Source organism: Ursus maritimus (assembly GCF_017311325.1).
Source record: "Ursus maritimus isolate PB19 chromosome X unlocalized genomic scaffold, ASM1731132v1 scaffold_X1, whole genome shotgun sequence".
Taxonomy (NCBI): domain Eukaryota; kingdom Metazoa; phylum Chordata; class Mammalia; order Carnivora; family Ursidae; genus Ursus; species Ursus maritimus.
Window position 1 is genome coordinate 113,783,493 of NW_024423319.1, and position 27,696 is coordinate 113,811,188.

General features: G+C 38.9%; 1 long non-coding RNA gene across 1 annotated transcript in view; it reads left to right on the plus strand.

Moving 5' to 3' along the window:
- The window catches only part of LOC103668112, a 252,416-nt gene that overhangs the window by 4,933 nt on the left and 219,787 nt on the right, over window positions 1-27,696 (plus strand). Inside the window, exon 2 of the long non-coding RNA XR_569941.2 lies at window positions 6,000-6,126. This is a non-coding gene — a long non-coding RNA (uncharacterized LOC103668112). The remainder of the gene's footprint in view (window positions 1-5,999; window positions 6,127-27,696) is intronic.

Sequence of the window (27,696 nt, forward strand, 5' to 3'; positions counted from 1 at the left end):
AAAGGTCTTTTTTTTTTTTAAAGTCAGTTATGCAATAGAAGGAAGTATGTTTCTAAAATGGGTAATTTTCTCTATTGTATTTCACAATTTGAACTCAGAATACTACACATTCCTTCACATTACAAGGCAGGGGAAATAGAAGTTTCATTACTAAGAAATATAAAGCTGCAGTTGTTCTCCAGGATAGCATTAAAAATCTGTTGTTAGAGCAGGTGAAAATATGGTGGTCCTTTTGATCCGTAATGGAAAATATTGTGACATTTCTATGGAAAGAGAAGTTACAAAGTTAGACTTTTCTATCCTAATTCAATTTGAGTACTACTCCTTTCAAATATTAAATGGTATAATGTGTCATCAGTTCATATTGAACTAAATGTCTTCTGAATTTTCTTGCATCATAATTTGTGTTTTTTTCTGTACTTCCACACCCATCTTACTGCAACAGCTCATGGGTGGGAGTCCAACACCAACTGGCCTCCCAAAGCCCTGCACAGACTCCTGCACCATCACTACTATATACAGGAAGATGCCTACATTATCCCAACTCTGCACATCCCTAACTTGTCTTTTCCCTCCAAGATAGGAATCTAATTACTTGGTTGCTGTTAAGAAAAGTAAGATCTTCCTTGAAGAGCATTTTTATACATGGCGAATGAAACTTTGAGGAAACAGGATAGAATTTAGACTGATCTATTTCCAAGGCTGGAAGACTGTCGGTGACACTGTACATGACTCCTGTTGTATAGGACAGAGACGCTGCTGCAGGCAGAGCCATCTGGGGTTCAGTCCTGGCTGCGAGCCTAGCAGTGCACTCTTCCAGGGCAGCCCACCTGGCTTGTATCTAGAATGTGAACACCTAGGCCTTTGTCTCAATAAATGTTGGTTGAGTGAATGAGGCCATGGAACAAACCTAACCTGTCTGGTTCAGTCTCTTTGCCCACTAGAAGCATTCCTTTGAAGACTTCTGTGTCCCTAGAAATGTATTGTTCCTGGGGTGGCTCCTGTCTTTTCACTCGAAATACCTCCCTGGGTGATCTCACTCACTCACATGGTTTGATCTGTCATCTATTTATTGGTAAATATTAAACTTAAAACTTATAGCCTCTCTCTCTCTCCTTCTTCTTCTCCTTCCCCTTCTCTCCTGTCTGCTTCCCTCCCTTCCTTCCTTCTTGTTCTCCATAATAATTGACCCATTACATTCCCAGGAATTCACTAGGTATTTCAAGTAATCTGTGAACTCCAGGCACACCTGGTTGGCTCAGTCTGTAGAGCAGGTGACTCTTGATCTCAGGCTTGTGAGTTTGAGCTCCATGTTGGGTGCACAGATTACTTAAAAAAGAAACAAATAAAAGCAGAGTCACAGAAACGTTCTTTTAAAAAAACTGTCCTGAAAACCACTATGGAATATCATTTTCCGTGTTAAATGTGTGTAGAAGATAGAAGAGAGAAAAAACAAATACAAAACAAAATTCCAACATAACACAAAGCAAACAAAGCCCAGGTCCCTCTGAGGTCTTTAGCTGGGGCTCTTCTGTGTCCCATCTATTCTTCAGCCCTGTCAGTTCTTCTATCTAGCAAACAGCTTCTCAGATCCTTGCCTACGCCTCATTCTTTTTTCCCACTTCCACTTCTAGTCTTCATTATTTCACATTTTATTTACTATGATAAACTGTCGGTTTGTCTCCCTGACTTTGTTGTATTTTTTTCTTTTTTTGATTTCTTTATTCTGTTATAGATTAGCCTCCCTGGAAATCTGTTTTTGTCATGATATCGTCTTCCTTCTTGGCAACTAGTATAGAGCGGCTCTGTGCTGTGTCCTAGCTCGTATGCATTTTCCGTCCAGATACTCGAGTCTGCCATCCATGGGCCTTATGTCACCTGGGAACCCGCCTCTAGACCTGCGCAGCCTAACTTGTAGCCACTAGCCACATGTATGATTGAACACTTGAAATTTGACCTGTAGTCCTGAGGAATTGAACTTTTAATTTATTTAATTTTAATTGACATTTAAATTTAAAAACTGAAGCAATTTTGTCAATGTGGATGCGAATATTAAAATGATTTTTGGTATTCGATTCAGTTAATAGAAAACTTTAAGCTATGTTTGAAACAACTTCAGTATGTGAATTCATCTTTTCAGTTATAAGTCTTATAGTATCTAAATACAGATCAAATATTTCTAATGAATTTAGCATCCAAATTGAGATATAAGTGTGAAATACACATTAGATGTCAGACTTAGTAAAAGAATGTCAAATATCTCAATAGTTTTTGTATATTGAGTTTTGTATATTGAAATAACATTTTGGATATATCAAATTCTAGTAAATATATTTTAAAAATGAATTTACAGGGGCGCCTGGGTAGCGCAGTCGTTAAAGCATCTGCCTTCGGCTCAGGGCGTGATCCTGGCGATCTGGGATCGAGTCCCACATCAGGCTCCTCCGCTGGGAGCCTGCTTCTTCCTCTCCCACTCCCCCTGCTGTGTTCCCTCTCTCGCTGGCTGTCTCTCTGTCACATAAATAAATAAAATCTTTAAAAAAAAAATGAATTTACAGTTATACATCATTTTATTGAGCTTCATAGATATTGTATGTTTCACATAGTGAAGGTTCGTGGCAACCCTGCATCAAAAAGTCTGTTGATGCCATTTTTCCGACAGCATTTGCTCACTTTGTGTCTTTGTGACACATTTTGGTAATTCTCACAATACTTCAATCCTTTTCATTATGACGCTATTTGTTATGGTGATCTGTGATCAGGGATTATGACTTGCTGAAGGCTCAAATGATGGTTAGCATTTTTTATTTATTTTATTTTTTTATTTTTATTTTTTTAATAATTTTTATTTTGTTATATTAGTCACCATACATTACATCCCCAGTTTTTGATGCAATGTTCTATGATTCATTATTTGCGTATAACACCCCAGTGCACCATGCAATATGCGCCCTCCTTAATACCTATCACCGGCCTATCCCAATCCCCCACCCCCTTCCCCTCTGAAGCACTCAGTTTGTTTCCCAGAGTCCACAGTCTCTCGTGGTTCATTCCCCCTTCTGTTTACCCTCCACTTCATTCTTCTCTTCCTTTTCGTACCGATCTTCCTATTTCTTATGTTCCATAAATGAGTGAAACCATATGATAATTGTCTTTCTCTGCTTGCAGCAACATGGATGGGACTGGAGGAGATTATGCTAAGTGAAATAAGTCAAGCATTTTTAGCAATAAAGTATGTTTTAATTAAGGTGTGTACTTCTTTTAGACATCATGCTATAGCATGCTTAACAGACTACAGTATAGTGTAAACATAACTTATATACCTACTGGGAAACCAAAAAATTTATTTGACTCACTTTATTGTGATACTTGCTTTATTGTGGTCTGGAATGGAACCTGCAGTCTCCAAGATATGCCTGTAATCTGTTGCATTTTGCTTTTTTTAATGGGGCTACTAGAAAATTTTAAATTACATGTGTGGTATGTATTATATTTCTATCAGACAGTGATATTCTAGAACAGTTGGGCCATTTTCCTTATTCTCCCCTCCCTTCAACTTAGATTGTCCAGGGCAGGCTAAATTTTTAATATTTCCTGTAACCACCCTCTCCCCTATCTTCATAAATAACTCATACTCGTGAGATAACCTGTTCAAATGAATGGTTTAGAAAATGTGATGCAGGCTTCCATCCCCTTCAAGAGTTTTCTAATCTTCTTCTTTGCATCTGGGACATCTTTGTTTTCTTTTCCAAAGTCTATATTATCCTCTGGGTCCAACATGGGTGACCTGTCCCACCTTACCCCTGTGCCATCCTTGACCATTTGCCGCGGGTGGGTGTTTCTTATCTCTCAATTCCCAGAGCACCTAGAGTTGGTTTCCACATCCTCAGACTCATTGCCACAGCTCACACTGCTTTACATCACTCTGGTTTCTTACATGTAAATTGTCCCTTCCCTTCTAGAAAGTTCAGTCACTTGAGTCAGGCATCATGCTTTCTCTCTTCTTTGACACACCTACCAGATCTAAACTATTTTTTTTTAGCAACACAGAGGCTCAGTAAGGACCAGTTGATTAATAACTCAGGCAGGAAAATTCCATATAGTTGAAGTACACCCTTATTGAGTTGCCAAATACTAAATTTGGCAATTTTAATAAGTTAAAGAAATATATTTATATTTTCGGAGACGTGCCTTAGTGGAAAGAGCTTGCCATCAAGTCAGCAAAGTAAAACTTTAGTTCTAGTTCTGCTTCTATGGGCACATGGACTTGGAGAAGTGTACTTTACCTTTCTGTGACTGACTTTCTTCATCTAGACAACAAATTAGCTCATCTCTAAGGTATATTGCAAATCACATAGTTTATAAGTCTGTGCTGGAAATCTTTCTCAAATCCATACACAGTAGTCTGAATTTTTAAAAATAGAACATGCTGAACAGATATTAGCATTTTTTAAAGTGTCAGAGTCATTATTAGGGATGTCAATTATTATGCACTGAGAGTGTAATGCAGCTAAGGGGTTATTGTGATATGTATGGCTGCTTACTCTCCAGAGCATGTGGGTTTTATTTTTTAATTACTGTCTGCCATTTAATTTCCTCTTTTAATGTCAGACTGTCACCTGTCACTTATTGCTGATGCCAGTTCTGCCTGTGTTAATACCTTCCCTCTCTTCATTCCACCTAATTTGGGACTTCTAACCTAAGGTGATTTGGGGAAACCCAGTCATGGTAAGCTCGTTTGACTTATGTCTGAAATTGGTCATTTAGTCCCTCAGCAACCATGCATTGTGTGCCTATACCTATGTGCGAGGCACCAGATGGTGCAGGGGCTTAAGAATGAACAGTCCATAAACTGTCTTAACTCACTTGGGGGACTTCCCAGTGAGAAAAGTATCTGAACGTTGGTGCAGGGCTTCTGCAGGCCGTTTTCTTCACTTCTCATTTTCCAGCCCCCTTTCTGATGGCTGCGTCTCCCAGACAAGTCACCTGTAGGTAATACAGAGCTTAATAGTAACAGTGGTTAATCAACACAGTGAGGAATTCTTCCAGGAATATGCAGAGAGAAAAGTAACACAGGACAGAAAGTGCAGAAATAGATTCCATGTTTATATAGGAACTGGGTTTATACAGAAGTAATTTCCTAAAACAGAAAAGTAGGAGTTTTTTATTATCTCATTTAATGCTTGCAATAAGCTTGTGAACCAGGTAGCATTATTCTCCCCATTTTATAGATAGGATAAAGAAGAGATTCGGAGACTTGCCCAAAGTCTCAGTGGTAGATCTGGGAGAAAGTGTATTCTCTTTGTTCTATTACTACCCGTCCTCGATACTGGGTTATTTTATCACAAATACACATGTGTTAAAGGATCTGAACTCTTCCTAGTTGTCAAAGGAAGCAAAAAGAAAAGGCCTTTTCAACCAGTTCTCAATTTTACCCCCCAGGGATATTTAACAATATCTGGAGACATTTTTGGTTGTGATAACCATAGTGGGAGGGTTGCTATTGGCATCTAGTGGGTGGAGACCAGAGATGCTGCTAAATATTCTAAGCACAGCCCCAAAGAAGGATCTGGCCCAAAACGTTAATAATGCCAAGTTTAAGTAACCCTACAATAGATAAAACTCTTAGTCCTTCACTGGTTATGTGGATTGGATTAAAATAAATAACGTATTTAAAGTCTGTTTTTTATTCCTTTTTTGGTGGGGGGGGGGTCACACCATACTGAAGTAGGAAACAAGTGGGAGGAAGGTGGGAAAAAGCTTCTTGTGCTTAGAAATACCTGGAGACATTTCATTTTATCTTTCCTATAGGAATACAAGTAAAATCTGAAGATCCGCTCTGTATCTGTAGTAGACATTACTAATATTTGCCACCAAGATTTCTGATCCTCCTTTTTTTGGTTGTGGCACATGCCCTCTTAAAGTTAGATGTAGTCATGTGACTAAAATGTGAGTTATGGATGGAAGCCAGTTTATGATTTTCCATGTTCTCTTCCTAGGCTGCAGCAATTGTGGGAGTATATTTTGGGATGGAGAAACCATAAAATCTAAGCAATGTGGAAAATTGTGCCAACACGTGAGGAACAGCAATCCTGCCCAGTCTCCTAGATCTTCTAAAGACTTTGAGTAAGAAATAATCTTTTGCTGTGTTATAGGAGTGAGAATTTTAGAATTATTACTTTAGCATATTCTAACTTATTCTAATATATCCAAGTTAATTAGCAAGTACTCTGGAATTCTTGAACCCCAAAATTTCTGGGTTGTTACTTTTGCCTTGGGAATCAGGATATATTAATATTTCACATACGTATTCATTCCCACTACTTTGTCAAATTCTGATTCACATTGAGGTCCTAGAGAGATGTTAGTCTCTATAAAACTTCAGTGACTCTGCAGTTAAGCACAGATGTTCTCACATATAGTTGTTGGGTGGGTATGTGAAGGAATATTTTTTTAGGCTTTGGAAATACACCTTATGTCTGAAATGATTTCTTTTGGCATTAGAATATGTTCTGATTTGTGACATCCCAAGCTTGAAGACTTTTACCTGCTTATTATATAAATTCTATTATGTAAGATATAAGGTAGCTTTTATTTAGTTTCCTGAATTTCTAGATTAAAATTGTGAAAATTCTAGTACAGTGGCAATCAACTTCTCCCTCTTCTCTTCCAATCACTTTACTCTTTCTTTCACTGTAATTTGAGTCAAAACCATGTCATTATTTCTCTGACCTTTTGGAAATAGTGCACCTTTTTTTTGTAAGTTAAGGATCCAAAGATGAAAGGCCAGTCTTTTCTATTAAAGTTAGCATCAGGACGTTTGTAACGTTACTTTATCTCTACAGTCCAATGTGATTTTTACTGACCCCCTTCCATAAGTGTATTAATTTTAACTTATACCTAACATAGTTATTATTGCATTTTTTTTTATCTACCCAAGGGTATTTATTCACTGCAATCTGATAACTTTGTTGTATGAGCTATAAGTGTAACCCCAGGGTCAACTACTTGGAAATCCCCCAGTCCTTCTGCCTTACAGAGTTGTGTCTCTTTTCCCTTCAATGTCAAATAAACAGTCCTGAGACACAATGCCTCAGGTGGTAGAAAATTTAATGTGCTGATCAAGCGGTCTGGGCAGTTCTCTGCATCTGACTTTCTTGTGGTCAGTCCATGCCATGGCCTCTTTCCCTGTCACCCCCTGAACCCTGGCAGCTGCTTTCTTCTCTCCATACCACCTGTGCTGTCTCCATGGCTGCCTCACCTCTGGCTTGGAGTACTGTTCTGCACCAACACAGAGTGCTACTGGGACAGATTTTTTTGGAGGGTTTAGGGGGAATAGAGGAGTATCACAACTCAGAATAGTCAAGACTCGCCCTATAAAATGGAATCATAGGCACTCCAGTTCTCAAGAATCCCTTGGGCAACCCTCATCACTGGGAATCGCTCAGTGGGTGTCTTTCTTCTCTGGCCGCAGCATGTCCCCCCAATACTGGGCTTTCTTTCATTATTATACCCTCCTGACATGTCCCCTTCCCTCATTTCTCAGGGCCCTCACTCACTCTCTATCCAGTTCTCCTTTGAAACCTGTAATTGCCCTTACTCTAGCATATACTACAGTTTGACTTTCCCAATCTTTAACTCAACCCTGGTCCTGCTTTTTCATTTTATAAACTTCAGCCAGATGTTCTGCCAAACAAAGGCCATCTACTCTGGGTAGACACCCTTCAGAAACATATGCTTTCAGATTAGCATTTTCTTTAATCTGTTACATTGTTAAGAATGAGAGTTCCTAATTTCTTAATGAGGAACAAGCAACATAAAGTATCAAGGCATTTGAGAAGCCTAAGAAGGAGTAGACAACTTTGTGGGCAATAGTAGCAGGTGAGAGCACAGCTAAGTTGTTGAATTGTAGCTGATGGGATCAGAGTGGTCAGAATGGGCCATGTAATGGAGGCTCTTGGGAAATATCATGTGGGCAGAAGGATATTCTTGAAAGATATAAAGGAGCAGAACATCATGCTGAAAGCTAGAACAATCACTCTGGCTTCAGTCAGAGGGCCATAGTCAGTGTGGAATCAGAGAGAACCGTTATAAGACTTTTACTCCAAAAGGAGACTTGAAATGCCTAGGCTGAGGCAGGACAAGGGTAGCGGGGTGAAATGGATCTGAAGCTATTAAGAAAGTGGGATTAAAGGGGTTTGGCAGCTAGATGGACAGATCAGGCAGTAGGACCTGGGCTGAGCAGTTTAGGGGATGATGGTATGCCCCCCGAGATAAGGGAACGAGGAAGGAGGAGCACTTTGGGGTGAGGGTGGAGAAAATCAAGGATTCGGATATGCCCGTGGTTAGTTTGAGGTACCATCCTGCAGATGTTGAGTAGGCAGCTGTAGACTCACAGACGCTGGCCCCTACAGATTTATCATACTTGGTTTTAAATATTCTTGAGGGTCATGAGATTGCTAAAGCACAAACATAAATCAAGAGACGAAGGATTGGTGTTTCAGAGTGAATCATGTGGCCCATGAATAAGACTCATACATCTGCTTTTTAAAATTTTTTTTAATTTAAATTCAATTTAATTAACATATACTATATCATTAGTTTCAGAGGTAGAATTCAGGGACATCAGTTGCATACAACATTCAGTAAGCACTCTTCCTAATGCCCATCATCCAGTCACAACATGCCCCCACTCACACATCTACTTTTTGCAGGATGAGGAGAATCCAGGAAGCCTGGGCTCGGAGACCAAGGGGAGAAGTCATGGCTAGTAGGGTGAGAAGGTGAGAAGGAGGAGGCGATAAATACAATGGAAACGTGAGGTTTGAGTGGCCAGAGGGACATACAAAAGCCACTAGAAAGTCAGGACTGTGGCTAGATTAGGGAAACAAGTCTAGTGTTTTGCCAAACTGCTGCCTTTGATTTCGTAGCTCTGTTAAATGGGGTGGAACCAAGAAGCAGGCCCTGGCATTTTAAGTTTGCTCTACTTTCTTCAAAGTGCCCTGTTAAAATTGGCAGAGGCAGGTAGCTCTTTAATAATCTGCAAAGGGATGGAGGTGAGTAATACACTTAGAAAAAGGATAAAATCTTATCCACATCGGTAGAATTATAACTTTGTTGTTTCTACATGCTGTGGGTGAAAAACAAGCATGGTATTTGAAGCCAGAAGCATGCTAAATTTTCACTTCTTACAGTTTAATTTTTCTTATTTTAATTTTGCTGATGTCTCTGTGATGTTCCCCACCACCCTCCATCCCCCAGAAATCTTGGCAAGAGCTTCTTCTCCTTCACACTCCTTTGCCACCCCCCACTCCTGTGCCATGTACACACACCCAAAGACTTATTATTAGGTAATTTAACTTAAAAAGTCATTTCAGAATGTAATTTCTTTTTTGGTGAAGAAACACATGGTGATCATTTTAAAATTTTGAGTGGCTAAAGGAATTTCCGAGGTCTTTAAGACAATCGATTAAACTGGAGTTTTGTTCTGCACTAACATATGCCAGCACCAAGTTCATTGCTGAAATCCAAGTACCATCTGTGCTTTGCCCTAACACCCCATACATGCCTATGGTTAGTTGACAGGTCTCAAAATCTCTGGGTGATCTGCACATCTTGTCCTTAGGAATAAAAGTCTCTCCCTTTAGGGGAGCTTGAGTCTGAATTGTTGGTGTATACAAAATCCTTTTGTAACAAAATCCTTTTGGTGTATACAAAACAGTAGGTTTCTTGGAGTCCAGAGACAAATTTGTGAGGTCAGGACCACAGCATGGCCCAACTGACTCTTTTCTACCAATGCAAACATCTTGGCTTTCAAAATGAAGCTTAGTTGTCATATACTGACATGAAAAAAATTTATTCAAGACTCAGCAGTACCTAGATCTGAAGGTACCAGCACTGGTGTCCCAGTTTTTCCAGAATTTCTTGTATTTGGTGCGTACTGAATCCTTTCTTTCTGAAATATCTCTCTAAAGCCCATAGTAGAAACTGTTGCCTGGTGACTTTAAAGGGGAGGGTTGATTGACTGAAGGCCTGTTATTTCTTTTTTTTTAAGATTTTATTTATTTCAGAGAGAGAACAAGAGAGAGAGCACGAGTGGGGGTGGGGGAGGGACAGAGGGAGAGGGAGAAGCAGGTTCCCCGCTGAGCAGGTAACCCAATGCAGGGCTTGATCCCAGGACCCTGGGATCATGACCTGAGCCGAAGGCAGACACTTAACCGACTGAGCCACCCAGGCACCCCAGAGCCTGTATATTTCTTGGGTTGTTTTTGATTGCACTTCAGCTTAGAAAACAAAAGAAAGAAGGTACCAAATCCAATTATCCTCATTCACCTGGGCGTCCCCAGGCACATTCATTCAATTTGGCCCAAACCGAACTTACTGTCTCTGCCCACAGGGTTGCTCTCCTCGCACATTCCTGTCCTGATAGAGAGTACTGCCATCTACCTGGACACCCAACTGAGAAGGATGGGAGTTATCTAAGACATCTCCTGCTTCTTCACCAGTCTCCAGATTCTCTTGGCTCTATCTCTACAATATCTTACTTCCATTCTCTTGTCTGCTTTCCTACCACTTGAATGAAGGTCCCCACCACGTCTTACATGGTCTATAGTAATAGTGTTCTATGGAGCTTTACTGCAATTGGCCTTGTCCTCCTTATAGAATGGCCCTTCTGTGTTGCAAATCTGATTGTTTTATTACAGCTTAAGACCCCTCAGTGATTTCCCATGACTCCAGGATGATGTCTGAGCTCTTTAGCATGATCTCCCAGGTTTTCTCTCTATGGCCTGCTCAGGGCCTTCCTTTATTACTCCAATCCACCATTCTGCTGGGTGACCCAGTGTTTCAGCCGTGTCATATGATGCCCTGTGATGATCCTGTAACACACCCAAGTCCCATGGAGTTGCCATTTGTTTCATGTACCCTGCATATTCCGTTCTCTCTGCCTGGAGTGTCCTTCCTCTTGTCCTCTGATGGGGAAAGTCCAGTATGTGTTTATGTGTATTGGATCATAACAAAACTGTATATCCTTCTGGGGGTCATATTTTTGAAAGTTTGAAAAACATAGCTCTAGAGTATGATCATGATTTCTAAATCCCTTTTAGTCTAAAAATGACCACTGGCCCCTTACACACATACACAAATGTGTGAAAAAACAAGAGAGAAAAAAGTTTTATGAAGTAGTTACCTTTATGACATAGCAGGCATTCTGATATTTTCTATTCAGATTAGTCTATCCCATTCTATTTTTTTAAAAAGATTTTATTTATTTATTGGACAGAGAGAGACACAGCGAGAGAGGGAACACCAGCACGGGGAGTGGGAGAGGGAGAAGCAGGCTTCCCGCTGAGCAGGGAGCCCGATGCGGGGCTCGATCTCAGAACCCTGGGATCATGACCTGAGCCGAAGGCAGATGCTTAACAACTGAGCCACCCAGGCGCCCCCATTCTATTTTGTTTTTTAAACAATTTTGGTTATAGTTATTCTTGGCCCTACCAAGAAACAACTGTAAGAGGGAGCCATGCATGCTTGGTGGGATCAATATCAAGCTGCTGAAGACAATTCCTTGTATTTTAAAGAACTGAAAAAAGTGTGACAGGCAGCTCAATGCTGACTCTTCCAAGAGCCGAATGAAGTTGCCTGATTAACAGCGCATGAACTCAGAGACTGGAGTGGCGGATGACTATTCAGACCCAGTGTCTTTGTTTTTAGGGATTTGCAAGCCTGTGCTATGGCCCCATCGTTTGAGAATACTTCCAGCAGCCACACCGGGGGTTAGTCACATCAGCGTAGTGCTTCTGCTTCAGTTAGTTCCATTGCTCTGGTTGTTCACTGTGCATATCACACCGACTGATAATTAGCGGCTGAGCATGTAAACAAAGTCCATGCAGAATTGAAAATCCTTACTAATGAACAGTGATGTTTGTCGAGAGAACACTGTTGTTGGATTTCACATGCAAAAATATTATTTGGTATTTTTGCAACCATGGGAGAAGGGAAGATGAAATTAGAGATCAAGTCAGATGCAAACAGGCCAAAATGACAAGTAACATAACTTTCAAATATATCTTACAGTAAATTTTAAATGAAATTATTTAATTATTGAGTTAATGAAATCTAATTTTTTAAAAAATTAGAACATTTATCTTTTGTTCCCTCAGCAGGCGCAGAATATATGTAGTTTCAATGTAAAAGGAGATTTCAGCTTGTCGGTACCTATTTCTAGTACTTCCTGTATTTGCTTCCTAGGGCTGTTGTAACAAAGTTTGACAAACCGGTGGCTTACAACAATAGGAATTTATTCTCTCATGGTTCCAGAGGTTAAAAGTCTGAAAGCAAGACCATGTTCCCTGAAGGCCCTAGGGGAGGATCTTTCCTTGCCTCTCCCTAACTTCTGATGGTTTGATGGCAATCAATGGCTTTCCTTGGCTTATAGACGCATCACTCCAATCTCTGTCTCCTCCATCTTCACATGGAATTTCCTCTTTGTATCTCTGTCCCTCTTGGTTCAGGCTCATAGTGTTTTTGCTGGAATAAAATTCTCAATAATTTGTCAGTTTTCTGGTGAAATTCATGGGAGTCCTAGCCATTGGGCATGAGGGTCCTCCACAGATCCTTCCTGGATGACCGCATCTTTATTCCTGGCTTCTGCCAAGATGGTTGATTGGATCCATAAATCAGGTATCCAATATCTTCAACAAACTATTATCCAGCCACACCCTTGGTGTTCTCTCCAGAGCACATTTTGTCATCTTTTGCTATCTGGATAGGTGAAGAATTTTTCAGATCATCAAGTGCTGGTCCCTTTTTGTTTGACAATTCTTTCTCAATCTGTCCCTTTCTTTTAGCATTTTATTATAAGCAGCAAGGAGAAACCAGGCCACACCTTCCATCCTTTGCTTGGAGATCTCCTCAGGCACATGTCCAAGTTCATCACTTTTAGGTTCTATTTGCCATAAAACTCTAGGATACAATTCAACCAAGTTCTTTGCCACTTTATAGAAAGATCAACTGATTGTGCATGTTAATCACACCTACAAAATACCTTCACATAAACATGTAAATTAGTGTTTGATTAAATTACTAGTTACTCTAGCCTAGCCAAGTTGATAAATAAAACGAACCATCACACCCCTGAAGTCAGACTTGGTTACATTCTGTCATGAATTATCAATAAGTATCTAATCTTTTATAAGATAAGGTATTGCTTACTTATGCTTTAATTTGTGAGTTTTAGGCTTCAAAGTATGAAGTCCCTCGTATTTGTTTTATAGCCTTGTTTTGTAATACATATGGTTTGAAAATGCTAGTTATTGAATGCTCTTCTCATGAATATCATGCCTCTATGTAAAACATATTGCTTTGTTGCATTAAGAAAAGTATTTTGAATTTTTAAAATTTCTTTAATGAAATTGAGTTTTTTAAATCACATGCAGTTTTCACACCTACTTGCTTGATATGGTGCAACATTAGGGCTGGCAAAACACAAATTGCAGTGCTATGTGCTTTCTTCCTAAGGGCATACAGTGTCAAGAGACACAAGAGTGGATCCAGATGATAGAAGGAACACTTGGCTACCTACTAGAATCACTTGGATAACTTTTAAAAATCCCAGACCCATTACATCAGGTCAAGGTGTGGTAGCCAGGTGTAAGTATTTTTTAAAGTTCTCCAGATGTGGTGGTTTAAAAATATACCCTTAAATTCTCTGATACTCCTTTCTTCAACAGGTGAAAGTTAATTCCTTCCTAATTGAGAGTGGGCTGGACTTAGTAAGTTGTTTCTCACAAGAGCATAATGCGACTATGTGTGACTTCTAAAACTAGGTCATAAAATGATTTGAGGCTTTCTCCTGGCTTTTTCCTTTGAGCCACATGCTTTGGGGAAAGTAGGCTACCATGGTCATGACGACATTCAAACAGCTCTAGAGAGTCCCAGGTTATACGTAACTGTGAGGCCTTCTACCAGTGGTCAGCAAGGAACTGAGGCCTTTGCAATGGTTTATTTTATGTGTTGAAGGGAAGGAAAAATTCTTATTCCACCCTTCAAGGTCTTCCAGTTGGACTAAATTAAATTGACATGAGACAGACTAACAGGAGAAAAAAATCCCAAGTTTTATTACATGTGCACAGAGACTCGATAATTAAATTGAGACCTAAAGACATGACCAAGGCAGGCAGGTTTTATACTTTTTAGGCAAAGAGACAAAAAATCTGGGAGGAACTGACAGGACAAAGAAAAGTTAACTTTGGGATCTTTGATTAGTAAGGGATTCTAAACAGAATTTGGGCTAGGGTTGTAAATTAGTAAAAAAGTAATAAGCGTTGTTTATACAGCTTTCTCGGCTCTGAATTTCCTATCTCTAATGATAAGGGTATCTCTTTACCTCCTGAGACAAGGAGAGTACCTTTCACATGGGAGATTTATTTCTTGCTTTCAGGGGGACAAAGGAGGGTCTGAGTGTCCTTCTTGTACAGGCTATCTCTTAAGTAGTTTTTCCTTAAAATAATCATAAAGTAATAATTTTGGAGCAGCCTGCCCTTGGGCCCTACAGGTTCAACTTGACTGAGGCACAGGGTTCCCTGACATGTGGATAACTATTATTCTGGGTGTGTCTGTGAGGGTGTTTCTGGAGAAGGTCAACATTTGAATAGGTAGGTTGAGTAAAGCAGATTGGCATTCCTAATGTTGGTGGCCCTCATCCAATCCATTGAAGACCTGAATAGAACAAAAAGACTAAGTGAGAGGGAGCTCCTTTTGCCTGAGTGCTTGAACTGGGACATCAGTCTTTTCCTGCCTTTGGACTTGAACTGAAATATGTATTCTTGCATGTCAAGCCTGCGGGCTTTTGGACTGGAACTGACACCATCAGCTCTCCTGGTTCTTAAGCTTTTGAACTTGGACTGGAAATACAACATTGGCTCTCCTGGGTCTCCAGCTTGCTAACTACAGATCTTGGGACCTCGCAGCCTCTGTAATCATGTAAGCAAATTCCTCATTTTATATATGTTTGTATCCTATTGGATCCTCTTTGGAGAAGCCTGTCTAATACGGCCTTCTGCCAATAGCCATGGAAGACCATCATCTTGGAAGTCCCATTCAAGCCTTCAGATGACTGCAGCCCAGGCCGCAGCAACTCATAAGAACTCCTGAGCCAGAAACCTGAACTAAGCTACTCCTGATCCACAGAAACTGTCTAGGATAATAAATGCTTGTTGTTTTAAGCTACTAAGTTTTGTGGTAATTTGTTATATAGCAGTAGATTAGTACCACGTTAGGTGATAGCAATATACAGCCAAGCTTAAGGAATACCACCTTATTCTTCTGTCAGTAAAAATCATGAAATACTTGCCTGTGAGTAGAGGGATCTTGACCACTTATTGTGTTGTAAGAGATCTATCAAATGTCTAACTGAAGCAGCAGATCTATTGTGCTAACTCCTCTGTACGTCTCAATATTTTCAAGTTTCTCCTTATGTCCACTCAAATCCTCCATCAGTGAGCTTCTTACCTGGACTGTGTTACACTGACCTGGCCCTTTCCTCTGTGCACTCAGAATTGACTTCCCAGCGCTAGTAATTCTGGTATCTCACGTTTGGGTGTAGACATCTTTGTGTTTGGGACAGGGTAAGAGCCCTGTGAAAGACATAATTTTGTTCTAAATTTCTCTGCTTGTGTGAGCCTTTCTTCTTGATTTTCAGAAGAAAATCCCATAAAAAAAATAATAGAAGCCACTAGACACAAATTACCTGAATTTTCTTGTCATCAAACTGCCTTTGTATGCAATCTTTTGTCTCCTCTGGCTATTATTCTTGAGGAGTTAATGTTCTCTTTTCATAGGCTAATGTTTCCACCTATGCTCTGCTTCACATTGTCTCCTCCTCTTCTCGGGGGCTGGTCTGCATCTTCATTGCTTCCCCTCTTCTGGCTTCTTCTCATTGAAACTACTCATGACTTAAGGACTGGACTCTTTCCTCCGTTGAACTCTAGTCTTCTAGAAGGCACGAGCAGTGTCTTATTAATGAAGATTCATTGAATATAGGAGTGAGCACATTAACTGTGAAAATACTGAAACACTTAAGAATAGAGTTACTCTCTTTCCATATATACAACCAAATTTGTATTTCATTTTATTGAAAAGGAAAACTAAAATGAAAGTTAGAGCCTCTTTTCCAGAGATGTAGTAAAAGGAGCTTCAGATATATTAAACTTAAACTAGAACTGTATCTGGCTCATGGTCAACTACCAGTTTGGCAACCTAATGGCCATTTGACAGCATTTAAAGCATTATATTGAAACAAGAAGCTGGAGAGTCAAGATACTTTTTCTCTTATTGACACATGAGGATTCTTGATTTCTCTTTATTTCGCAGAATCAAAAAGGCACGTCCACTCAAAGAGCCTAATGAAATTTTCCCCAGGAAGCAGAGTAACAGCTGTTATTAGGTGTGAGAATCACTGTAGCAGGGTGGCTGCCATCCCTCTCAATCACACCCTTTATTATAGTCCCCTTTTGAAATGTAAACTAAAAACCGACTACCTGCACCCAACAAGATTGTGCCTATTTTCTCCTTATTCTACAGGCCTTTTTTTGGTTTTTGTTTTTGAAAAGTCCGTTTATTGCCATGACTTAGAGAGGGTCAACAAGACACAGAGGAAAGAACGTAGACTTTGTATTTAATGAGAGTTAGTTGAATCCTGATTCTGCCATTTATTAGCTATATGACTTTTGGGAAGTTATTTGGTCTTTCAAAATCTCTTTCAAAATTCAAAAATGTCTTCATCAGTAAAAATAATGTATGGTTCAGAGTTGTCATGGACATTAAATGAGATAATTTTAAAACATTTGTCATGGTGGCAATTTCATTGCATTCCATATCACAGATGACTTCCAAACATATGTACCCCCAGTTTACTCCTTAGATCCAAATCCATGATTACAATTGCATATCTGAAAGGCATCTCATAAAGGTATCTTCAGTACACTGACTCAACTCATTATCTGTCCTTTCATCCTTTCTCTTCTGGTGTTCTCTAGTTTAATTAAGAGCAACATCATTCAGTTATCCAACCTAAAACACCTTTGCATCATCGTGCATCTTTCATCTTCCTCTCCCTCAGTCTTCATCCCCAGGATCTGTCAGTCAGCAAACTGTTGATTTTCTCTAAGGTACTTTATTTATTTTATTTGTTTTTTTTATTTATTCATATTATGTTGAGTTAGACACCATATAGTACATCATTAATTTTTGATGTAGTGTTCAATTATTCATTAGTTGCGTATAACACCCAGTGCTCATCACATCACATGCCGTCCTTAATACCCATCACCAGGCTACTCCACCCCCCCACCCCCCTCCCTTCTGAAACCCTCAGTTTGTTTCCCGGAGTCCATAGTCTCTCATGGTTTGTCTCCCTATCTGATTTCTTCCCCATTTACATTCAGTTTTCCCTCCCTTCCTCTGGTCGTCCATGCTATTCCTTTTGTTCCACATATGAGTGAAACCATATGATAATTGTCTTTCTCTGCTTGACTGTTTTGACTTAGCATAGTACCCTCCTCTAGTTCCATCCATGTCGATGCAAATGGTGGGTATTCATCCTTTCTGATGGCTGAGTATTATTCCATTCTATCTAAGGTACTTTAAAAATATAAGCTGTCCTCTTCCTCCCCATTTCTACTGCTTTGATTCTGATTCTTGACTCTTCAACCTGGCCATTGCGTGGGTCCATGTAAACAAAAGCATGTCATTCATCTGCTTACACACAAGAAACATTTGTAACAGTGTCTTAGAGAACCCCAGCAGTCCTTGTAGCTTCTACAGATCCCCCACAGTGCTTGCCAAGGATCATGCATTTGATGCTGTGGACCCCAGTAGCCTGAGCCTATGAATCACTACAACTCACTAGACCCAGAGTCTCCACACACCCCTTCAGTTGGCACCTTGGATCACTAGACCCATGGTCACAGCATACTCCGGTGTGCCGCCACCCACAGGTGAAGGTCTTTCCTTACTAAAGTCAGCCCATAAAGACTGGAAGAGATGACTCCTTCTTCAAATGTGCAGACACCTATGGAAGGCTACAGTGATCGAGGAAATATGACTCCACTAAAGGAACACAGTAAACTTTTAGTAATTGACCCCCCAAAGAAGTGGAGATACAGGAATTGCTCAACAAAGAACTCAAAATAATTGTTCTGAAGATGATTAGAGAAGTACAAGGCAACACAGTTAAACAATTTAATGAAATCAAGGCAACACTCCAAGAACAAAATTAGAAGTTCAACAAAAAGGGAGAAAACAAACAAACAAACAAAAAACAAACAAATTTTTGGAAAGAAAGACTGGACCAAAATTTCATAGACAACTTCAACATCAGAAGAGGACCAAGAGAAGAAAGAGTCAGCTCAAAGACAGATCTTTTGAAGTTGTCCAATTAGAGGAACAAAAAGAAAAAGGAAAGAAGAGAAATGAAGAAAGTCTGTGGGCCTTAGGGACACCACTAAGAAAAATAATCTATAAATCATTGGAGTCCCAGAAGAGAGGGAGAAAGGGACAGAAAGCATATTTAAAAAAATAGTGGCTGAGAACTTCCCAAACCTGGGGAGAGACTTGGAAATCTAAGTTAATGAAGCTAATGGGCACCCCCAAAATTTCAACCCAAAGCAGTCTTCTCCAAGACACATTATAGTAATAGTCTAAAAATTGAAGACAAAAAGAAGTTTTAGAACAGTAGGAGAAAAAATTCTCTTGTACAACTGACCCAATATAAGGCTAGCAGATTTCTCAGCAGAAACCTTGCAGGCCAGGAGAGAACTGGATGATATATACAAAGTGCCAAAAGGAAAAAAAACCCTGCGAGCCAAAAATAGTTTATCCACCAAAATTGTCCTTCAGAAATAATGGTAAGATAAAGACTTTTCCTAAGAAACAAAAGCTGAAGGAGTTCATCACTGCTAGACCTGCCTTAAAGGAAATGCTGGAAAGAATTCTTCAAGCCGAAATGAAAGTACACTAACTAGTAATATGAAAACATGAAAATATACAACACAGCAGTAAAGGTAAATATTTATAGCCAGATTCAAATACTCTCCTGAAATATGGTGGGGTATTAGCCACTTAACTTTACTATCAAGATTAAAAGAAAAGTATTAAAAATAGCAATAGCTACAGTAACTTGTTATTGGGTGCACAATATAAAAAGATGTAAATTGTGGCATCAAAAACCTAAAATGTGGGGATGGTAATAATAGGAAGGAGTTTTGTATGCAATCAAAGTAAAGGTCTTAGCAGCTTGAAATAGACTGTTATATCTATTAAGATGTTTCAGGTAAGCCTAAGGGTAACAACAGAGCAAAATCCTGTAGTAGATCTGTACAAGATTAAGAGAAGGTAATCAAAGCATACCACTACAGAAAATTATCAGTTTGCAAAGGAACATGGCAAGAGAGGAAGAAAGGAACAAGGGAACTACAAAAAAGCCAGAAAAAAAATTAAGATCACAATAGCAAGTTCTTACCTATCAATAATTACTTCAAATGCAAGTGGAATAAATTCTCCAACTCAAAAGGCACAGAGTGGCTGAATGGATTTTTAAAAAAACAGATCCAACGATATGCTGCTGTCGAGACTACTTCTGCTTCCAGGACACAGAAAGGCTGAAAGTGAGGAATGGGAAAAGATATTATACAAATGGAAACTAAGAGACAGGGGTAGCCATATTTATATAAGACAAAATAGACTTTGAGTCAAATACTGTAATGAGATTAAAGAAAATAATTATATATCGGTAAAGGGATCAGTTCATCAAGAGGATATAACAATTGTGAATACATATCCCCCTAATATCAGAGCACCTAAATATATTAAGCAAATACTAGCAGATCTAAAGGGAGTAGTAGACATAATACAATAAAAGTAGGGGACTTCAGTACTTCACTTTCAAAACAACCTAAGTGTCTGTCAATGAATGAATAAATAAAGAAAATGCGGAATATATGTATACAATGGAAGATTATTCAGCCATAGAAAGAAGGAAATCCTGCCATTTATAACAACATGGATAGATCTTGAGGGCATTATGCTAAGTGAAATGAGAGAAATACAAATACTATATGATCTTACTTATATAGAGAATCTAAAACATTGAACTTATGGAAACAGAGAGTGAGTGGTAGTTGTCAGAGGCTAAAGGACGAGGGAAATCAGGAGATGTTGGTCAAAGCACACACACTTGTAAGCGTAAAACTAAAAGATGAATAAGTTCTGAGCATCTATTATACAGCATGGTGACTATAGTTAACAATAGTATACCGTATTCTTGAAAGTTGCTATGAGAATAGAGCTTTAATGTTCTCACTATAACAAAAGTAACAACAAGAACAACAAAATGGTAATTATGTGAGATGAAGGTTGTGTTAAGTAACTTTATTGTGGTAAACATTTCACAATGTATACATGTATCAAATCATCACATTAAACTTACACAATGGTATATATTAATTACAACTCAAGGAGGCTTAAAAAAGAAGTAATGAGAAATGCATGTTAGAAAAAGTCTGCAGTTGAGATCCTTATCCAGTAGCCTAGAATCTAAACAGCACATTTCCTTTTTTAATTTACATAATTATAAATGGAAATATTATTATAAAATGTCTAGATTACTTCCAACTTTTGTGTTTTTAACTCGACAAATTATAACTCCTTTTATAATGAAGCAATATGTTTAATTTTTAAAATCATGCATTGATGCTGAAATCAAGTCCCTTATTTCTATTGGCCAACAGGGTTCAATGTATGTGTTCATTCCAGAAAACTAAGCAGCTTCTGGAAGGGATGAGTCACCCAGGTGGAGAAGGAGAGTCAGGTTCTAACCAAAATAGGGCATGGTAAAGTGACTGGCTTTCATGAAGAGCCTTGCCTTTTCTTCAGATCAAACATATTCAGCATCTTGAAAAAATCCTTTCACTAATTTGTGCACATATTTCTTTTGAGATTGATGCTTTTAGAAGGAAAGTACAAAATGACAGTGTCTGAGAGTAATGCTTTTAGCAAGATATTCCTGACCCAGCTGAAGAATCTCAAATTTCAGGCAAAAACCCATGCTCTCAATTTCCTTGGTAGGCCTATGACACATTTTTAGTGAATTCATTACAATTTTTAAACCTTTTCCCATATAAAATATTATAAATATAAATGTAAGATTTTGAGGTATAACACAGTTGTCATCCATTTTTGTTTGTTTATTTTTGTCATTCTTACCCTAGAAGGAATGGAGGCTGCTCTGGAAATCAGGCTGTTAAAATATCCCCTGTTCACATGTTAACAAATGTAATTGGTTCATATAAAAGAGGACATGGACTCTTAATGGCTGCCTTAGGAAGAAAAGATATATTAACAATTGAGAGGATAATAGGAGGGTTTACCATTGCCTCAGATATAATGAGCACATAGAAAACACCTTTGGGCAGTGTAGGTGCTAGTTCTAGCCGTTGCATATTATAGCTTTCCCACTCTTTATTTAGGGGGAGCTGAGAAACAACAGGACAGTCTCTCAGCCTCAACATGTCTACCTTCTGTGGACTCTGTAGAAGATGTCTGTAGTGCCCATGTCACCTTTGTTGCTTATTCCTCATTTCTGCCATAGTTGTGTTTCATGGTTCCTTGTGTCGGGAAGCAAGAATGCCTTGCTGCCTTCACAGGGAACAACGGGACGCCTGTCCCCTTCAAGGTCCTTCTAGCTGGATTAAGAATCAAATTGACGTGATACAGGTTAACAGGAGAAAATCAAATTTAACAGGTGTACATACGGGGAATCCACACAGACATGGGAATTTCAGAGACAGGCAAAATGAGGTCTATATTGTCATTCTGAACTAAAGAGAGGGGGTTAGGTGTCTGGGAGTTCAGAGGAGAGGAATGCACTTCACAAGGTGATAAGAAGAGCAGGTGTTTGGTAATTAGATGTTTGCCCTACCATATACATGGGTCACTTGGATAAAATTTATCTCTGTTAATAACCCTTATTCTGAGAAAGACCTCCAATCTAGATTCTTCGGTGTGGTTAAGAGAGGGACAAAAGTTTCTCTTGCGCCCGTAGGGTCTCAAATGCCTTCAGCTCAAAATAATCCACATGCCAGAGTGGCACATTTGGAGGGGGGGCTGTCTTGAACCCCTTCACTTGCACACATAGATTTGCCACAACAGTATCTGTATTAGTTTCCTGGGGCTGCCATAACAAAGTACCATGAACTGAGTGGCTTCCATAACAGAAGTTTATTGTCTCACACTTCTGGAGGCTAGAAATTTGAGATCAAGGTGTTGGCCAGCCACACTCCCTCTGAAGGTGCTAGGGAAGGCTCTGTTCCAGGCCTCTCTCCTAGCTTCTGGTAGTTCCTTGGCTTGTGGCAGCAGAACTCCAATCTTCACATGATATTCTCCTTGTATGCTTGTCTGTGTCCAAATTTCCCCATTTTGGTAAGGATACTGGTCATATTAGATCAGGGCCTGCTCTAATGACCTCATTTTAATTTGATTGCCTCTATAAAGACCGTATCTTCAAATAAGATCACATTCTGAGGTTCTGGGGGTTAGGACTCCAACCTTTGAAGTTTGGGGTAGGGGAACACAGTTCAACCCATAACAGTGTCACACCTTAAACTCACCTTAAGCCCTTGCTTTTTTGTCTCATGCCTTCTCAAACCTGAAGCTGTAGAAATCTTCTGGGCTCTGAAGGTGAGGCTGTTGACACCCTTGGGGCAATCTTCAGTCAATCAGGGATGGGACTCGGTGAAAAAATGCACCAGCCTCCTTTCCTTTGGATGGATTCTTCTGGCAGGTATTTTGTCTTTTCTTAGAAGTCCTGATGAGACTGGTTTCTAATTACTGTAATAGCAACCTCACTAATGCACTGTGACATTGGCTTTCTCTCCTGTATCACTGTCCCTATGTCTTACGACAACTTCTTGGGATCCCCTCTCAGATTACCAACATTCTGCTGAGATTATCTCCTTGTCTCCGATTCTGCTTTTGAGACAATCCAAACAGCTGCTTTTTTTTTTTATCTTCAGTAGAAAAACTAAGTAATGCCTTATAAGGTTGCATCTCAATTCAAGTTATACGTGATAGTAGTAACTATGGTTATGATATGAACTATAAAAAAGTGTATTTTTCTAGTCTCCATAAACATGGCCTGTCTTGCAAGTATGATTATAGTAGACAGATAGAAAACATAACTTTATTGCTGAAAATACCTTTGAGACCCTACTCCAATGTTGACAGGTGAGAGAATTGAAGTTCAGGGAGTATAATAATACAAGAAGTTAAAAGCAGAGATAGAGCTAGAACCTAGATTTTCTGATGTCTAAATTAGCATTTTTCCCACTACACACTTAATTCCTGTTGCCAGGAATACTTCATTTGTTAATAAATGTCATTCCGTTCAGAGAGTGTTTTATAAGCTTTTAAGGTAATGGAATACAAACTTCAAGACAGGGAAGATTTCTGTTTGTATTGTAACAAATGGGGTTAATGTCTCTCATAGAATGGGTGCTAAAGAGACATAATGCTAGCTCTGTAATGGCACAGATTTCTTTTTTACTGAAGTATAGTTGACACAAAATGTTGCATTAGTTTCAGATATACAACATAATGATTCAACAACTTTATACTTTGTGCTATGCTCACAAGTGTAGCTACCATCTGTTACCATATAATGCTGTTATAATACCATTGACTATATTCCCTAGGCTGTACCTTTCCTCCTTATGATTTATTCATTCCATAACTGGAAGCCTGTATCTCCCACTCCTCTTTAATCATTTTGCTGATTCCCCCCATCCCCCTCCCCTCTGGCAACCATTAGTTTGTTCTCTGTATTTATGGGTCTATTTCTGCTTTTTTAGTTTGTTTGCTCATTTGTTTTTTAGATGCCAGATATAAGTGAAATCATATGGTTTTTGTCTTTTTCTAGACTTTTAGACTTTACTTAGCATGATACCCTCTAGGTCCATCCACGTTGTTGCAAATGGCAAGTTCTCATTCTTTTTGTGGCTGAGTAATATTACATTGTGTGTGTATGTATAAATATACACACCACATCTTCACATCTTCTTTTTTCACTCATCTAACAATGAACACTCAGGTTGCTTCCATATCTTGGCTATTGTAAATAATGCTGCCATAAACATAGAGGTACATACATTTTTTCAAATTAGTGTTTTCGTTTTCTTGGGATAAGTACCCAGTAGTGGAACTACTGATCATATGGTATATCTATTTTTTATTTTGGGGGAACCTCCATACTGTTATCCACAGTGGCTGCACTGATTTACATTCCCACCAGTAGTGCGCAAGTGTTCCTTTTTCTCCACATCCTCACCAACACTTGTTATTTCTTATGTTTTTGATTTTAGCTGTTCTGACAAGTATGAGGTGATATTGTATTGTGGTTTTGATTTGCATTTCCTGCTGATGAGTGATGTTGAGCATCTTTTCACGTGTCCATTGGCCATCTGATGTCTTCTTTGGAAAAATGGCTATTCAGGTCTTCTGCCCATTTTTTTTAATTGGGTTATTTATTTGTTTTTTGGGGTTTTTTGGTGTTAAGTTGCATAAGTTCTTTATAGATCTTGGATATTAATTCCTTATTGGATATATCATTTGCAAATATCTTCTCCCATTCAGTAGGTTGCCTTTTCATTTTGTTGTTGGTTTCCTTAACTGTGCAAAATTGTTTTATTTTGGTGTAGTTCCAATAATTTATTTTTGCTTTTGTTTTCCTTGACTTAGAAGACATATCTAGAAAAATGTTGCTATGGCCGATGTCAAAGAGATTACTGTCTATGCTTTCTTCTAGGAGTTTTATGCTTTCAGGCCTCACATTTAGGTCTTTAATCCATTTTAAGTTTATTTTTGTGTGCGGTGTAAGAAAGTGGGCCATTTTCATTCTTTGGCTTGTAGCTGACCAGTTTTTCCAGTACCATTTATTGAAGAGACTGTCTTTTCTCTATTGTATATTCTTGTCTCCTTTGTCATAGATTAACTGACCATATAAGCATGGGTTTGTTTCTGGGCTTTCCATTTTGTTCCATTGGTCTGTGTGTCTCTCTTTTTGTGCCAGTACCATACTGTTGTGATTATTATAGCTTTGTAGTATATCTTGAAATCTGAGATTGTGATACCTCCAGCTTTGTTCTTCTTTCTCAAGTTTGCTTTGGCTATTTGGGGTCTTTTATAGTTCATCACAAATTTTAGGATTATTTGTTCTAGTGCTGTGAAAAATACTATTAGTATTTTGATAGGGATTACATTGAGCCTCTAAATTGCTTTGGGTAGTATAGACATTTTAACAATAAATTCTTCCAATCCATGAGTATGTTTGTCTTTCAGTTTGTTTGTGTCATCTTCCATTTCTTTCATCAGTGTTTTATAGTTTTTAGAGTGTAGGTCTTTCACCTCCTTGGTTAAGTTTATTTCTAGGTATTTTATTCTTTTTGGTATAATTGTAAATGGCATTATTTTCTTAATTTCACTTTATGTTACTCCATTATTAATGTGTGGAAATTCAAGACATTAATAAAATGAAGGATAAAAATTGTATGATCATCCCAATGGATTCAGAAAAAGCATTTGACAATATTCATTATTCATTCATGATAAAACTCTGAACGAAGTGGGTTTAGAAGGAACACAACTCAACATAGTAAAGGTCATAGATGAAAAACCCATAGCCTACAACTAACATCATACTCAGTGGTGAAAACCCGAGAGCTTTTCCCCTAAGATCAGGAATAAGAGAAGGATGTCCACTCTTGCCACTTTTATTCAACATGGTACTGGAAGACCTAGTCACAGCAGGCAGAAAAGAAAATGAGATAAAAGGCATCCAAAATGTTGAGGAAGAGGTAAACCGTCACTGTTTGCAGATGATATGATACTTTATTTAGAAAATGCTAAAGACTACCAGAAAACTATTAGGAGTAATAAATGAATTCAGTAAAGTTGCAGGATACAAAATTAATAAATAAAAATTGGTTGTGTTTCGATAATGGGTCAGATTTTTGTCTGGTGTGTTAGTGATATATCCCAAGAACCTAGAATAGTGTGTGGCACAGAGTAGGCACTCAACAAACATTTTTTGAGTGAACCAATTAATGTATACATGCTTAAAAGACAAGAAATAATTCTCTTGGCCTTCTGTTAGAGGACCACCTAAAATCTATTAATAGTATAATTATACATATCAAAGAATGTTCTAGATTATTTACATATATCCATGATCTAATTTAATTTTTACAGTATCTCTGTAAGGTAGGGAAACTGGGGCTTAGAGGAATTTTGTAACTATTCCATTATCACAAAGCTAAAGATAGTCCCAAGCATGTCTTAACCATTTGCCTCTGATGAGCATAACTTAGATAGTTGCAGTGTGAATGCTACCAAAAATGAGGACATAAAGAGCTCTAGTCTCTGACCATAAATGAAGCAATCATCTTGCAAACATCATAAGCCAAAAGGTGAAGGACTCATTCCAAGGTATTTCTAAACATTGAATCTGACGGAGTATGATGACTCATCATAAAATCAGAAAGAAACTTTATTTCTCCCTCTTGGGTTGTTGCAAGTCTGCTGAGAGTGAATTTTATTAAACTGAAATTACTTTCACTGTCATAATTCCTTATGTTATTAAGTGCCATTATTATTAGTTTTTTTGTCCAATTCATTCTTTCTGAGAAAAATAATGTTCTACTGAACAATGGCATGCAAATAAAATCTTCTTGTGAAATGTCACCTCCCTTTGATAGCCTGAGACAATATATCCCAGAGGTTAAGTCAAGGGCTCTGTATCAGCTATGTGGCTTTGAAAAGTTCCTTACCCACTCTGAAGTCCAGGTTCTACATCTGTAAGATGGGATCACAAAAGTACTTAGCTCATAGTGTTGTGTTATTAAATGAAATACCGAAATCCAAACGCTTTGCACAGGACCTGACTCTAAATGTAAGTGCTGAATAAAATATTGCCACTGCTACTACCACCACCACCACCACCGTCATCATCATATTGAAGAAAAGTCCTTTTTATAATGGCATAATACTATTACTTGTGTGAAGAAAGATCGCCTTTGCTGGAGTAGGGATGGTTTCTCTGGGTCTGCAGACACAACAGAGAGGGTAAAACTTGCCAAGATGATTTGTGTTCCTTCTAATGTAATTTAGGGCCTCATCATCCTCCACAGCTATTTTGTCCTATGTGGTAGCTACCAGCCTCGTGTAGCTCTTGAGCACTCCAAACATAGGCAGTGCAACTGAGGAACTGAATTTTTAATTTTACTTAATTTTCATATGTTTAAATTGAAACTTAAATGGCTACTTGTGGCTAGTGACAACCAGACTGGTCAGCACTGTGCTTTGTCATGCGGGGGACGGGACTTGGCAAACCTTTGCCAGCTGATGCCCTGTTAGGCTCTACCAGGAGGGGGCACTAGAGGGAGACGTCCAGGTTGGGAGAAGGGCCTTGTTCCTTCCTGTCCACTTCTGATCCTGTCACTCAGTATCACCATGGCAATGGCTCTTCACTCTGACAGTGGCAGTTGGTTTCAGTACTTGCCACACTCCCAGAACTAACCCTATTGTGTCCCTCTGAGTCACCAGGACCAGCTCGGCAGTGCCCCCCCCCCCCCCCCCCCCCCCCCCCCC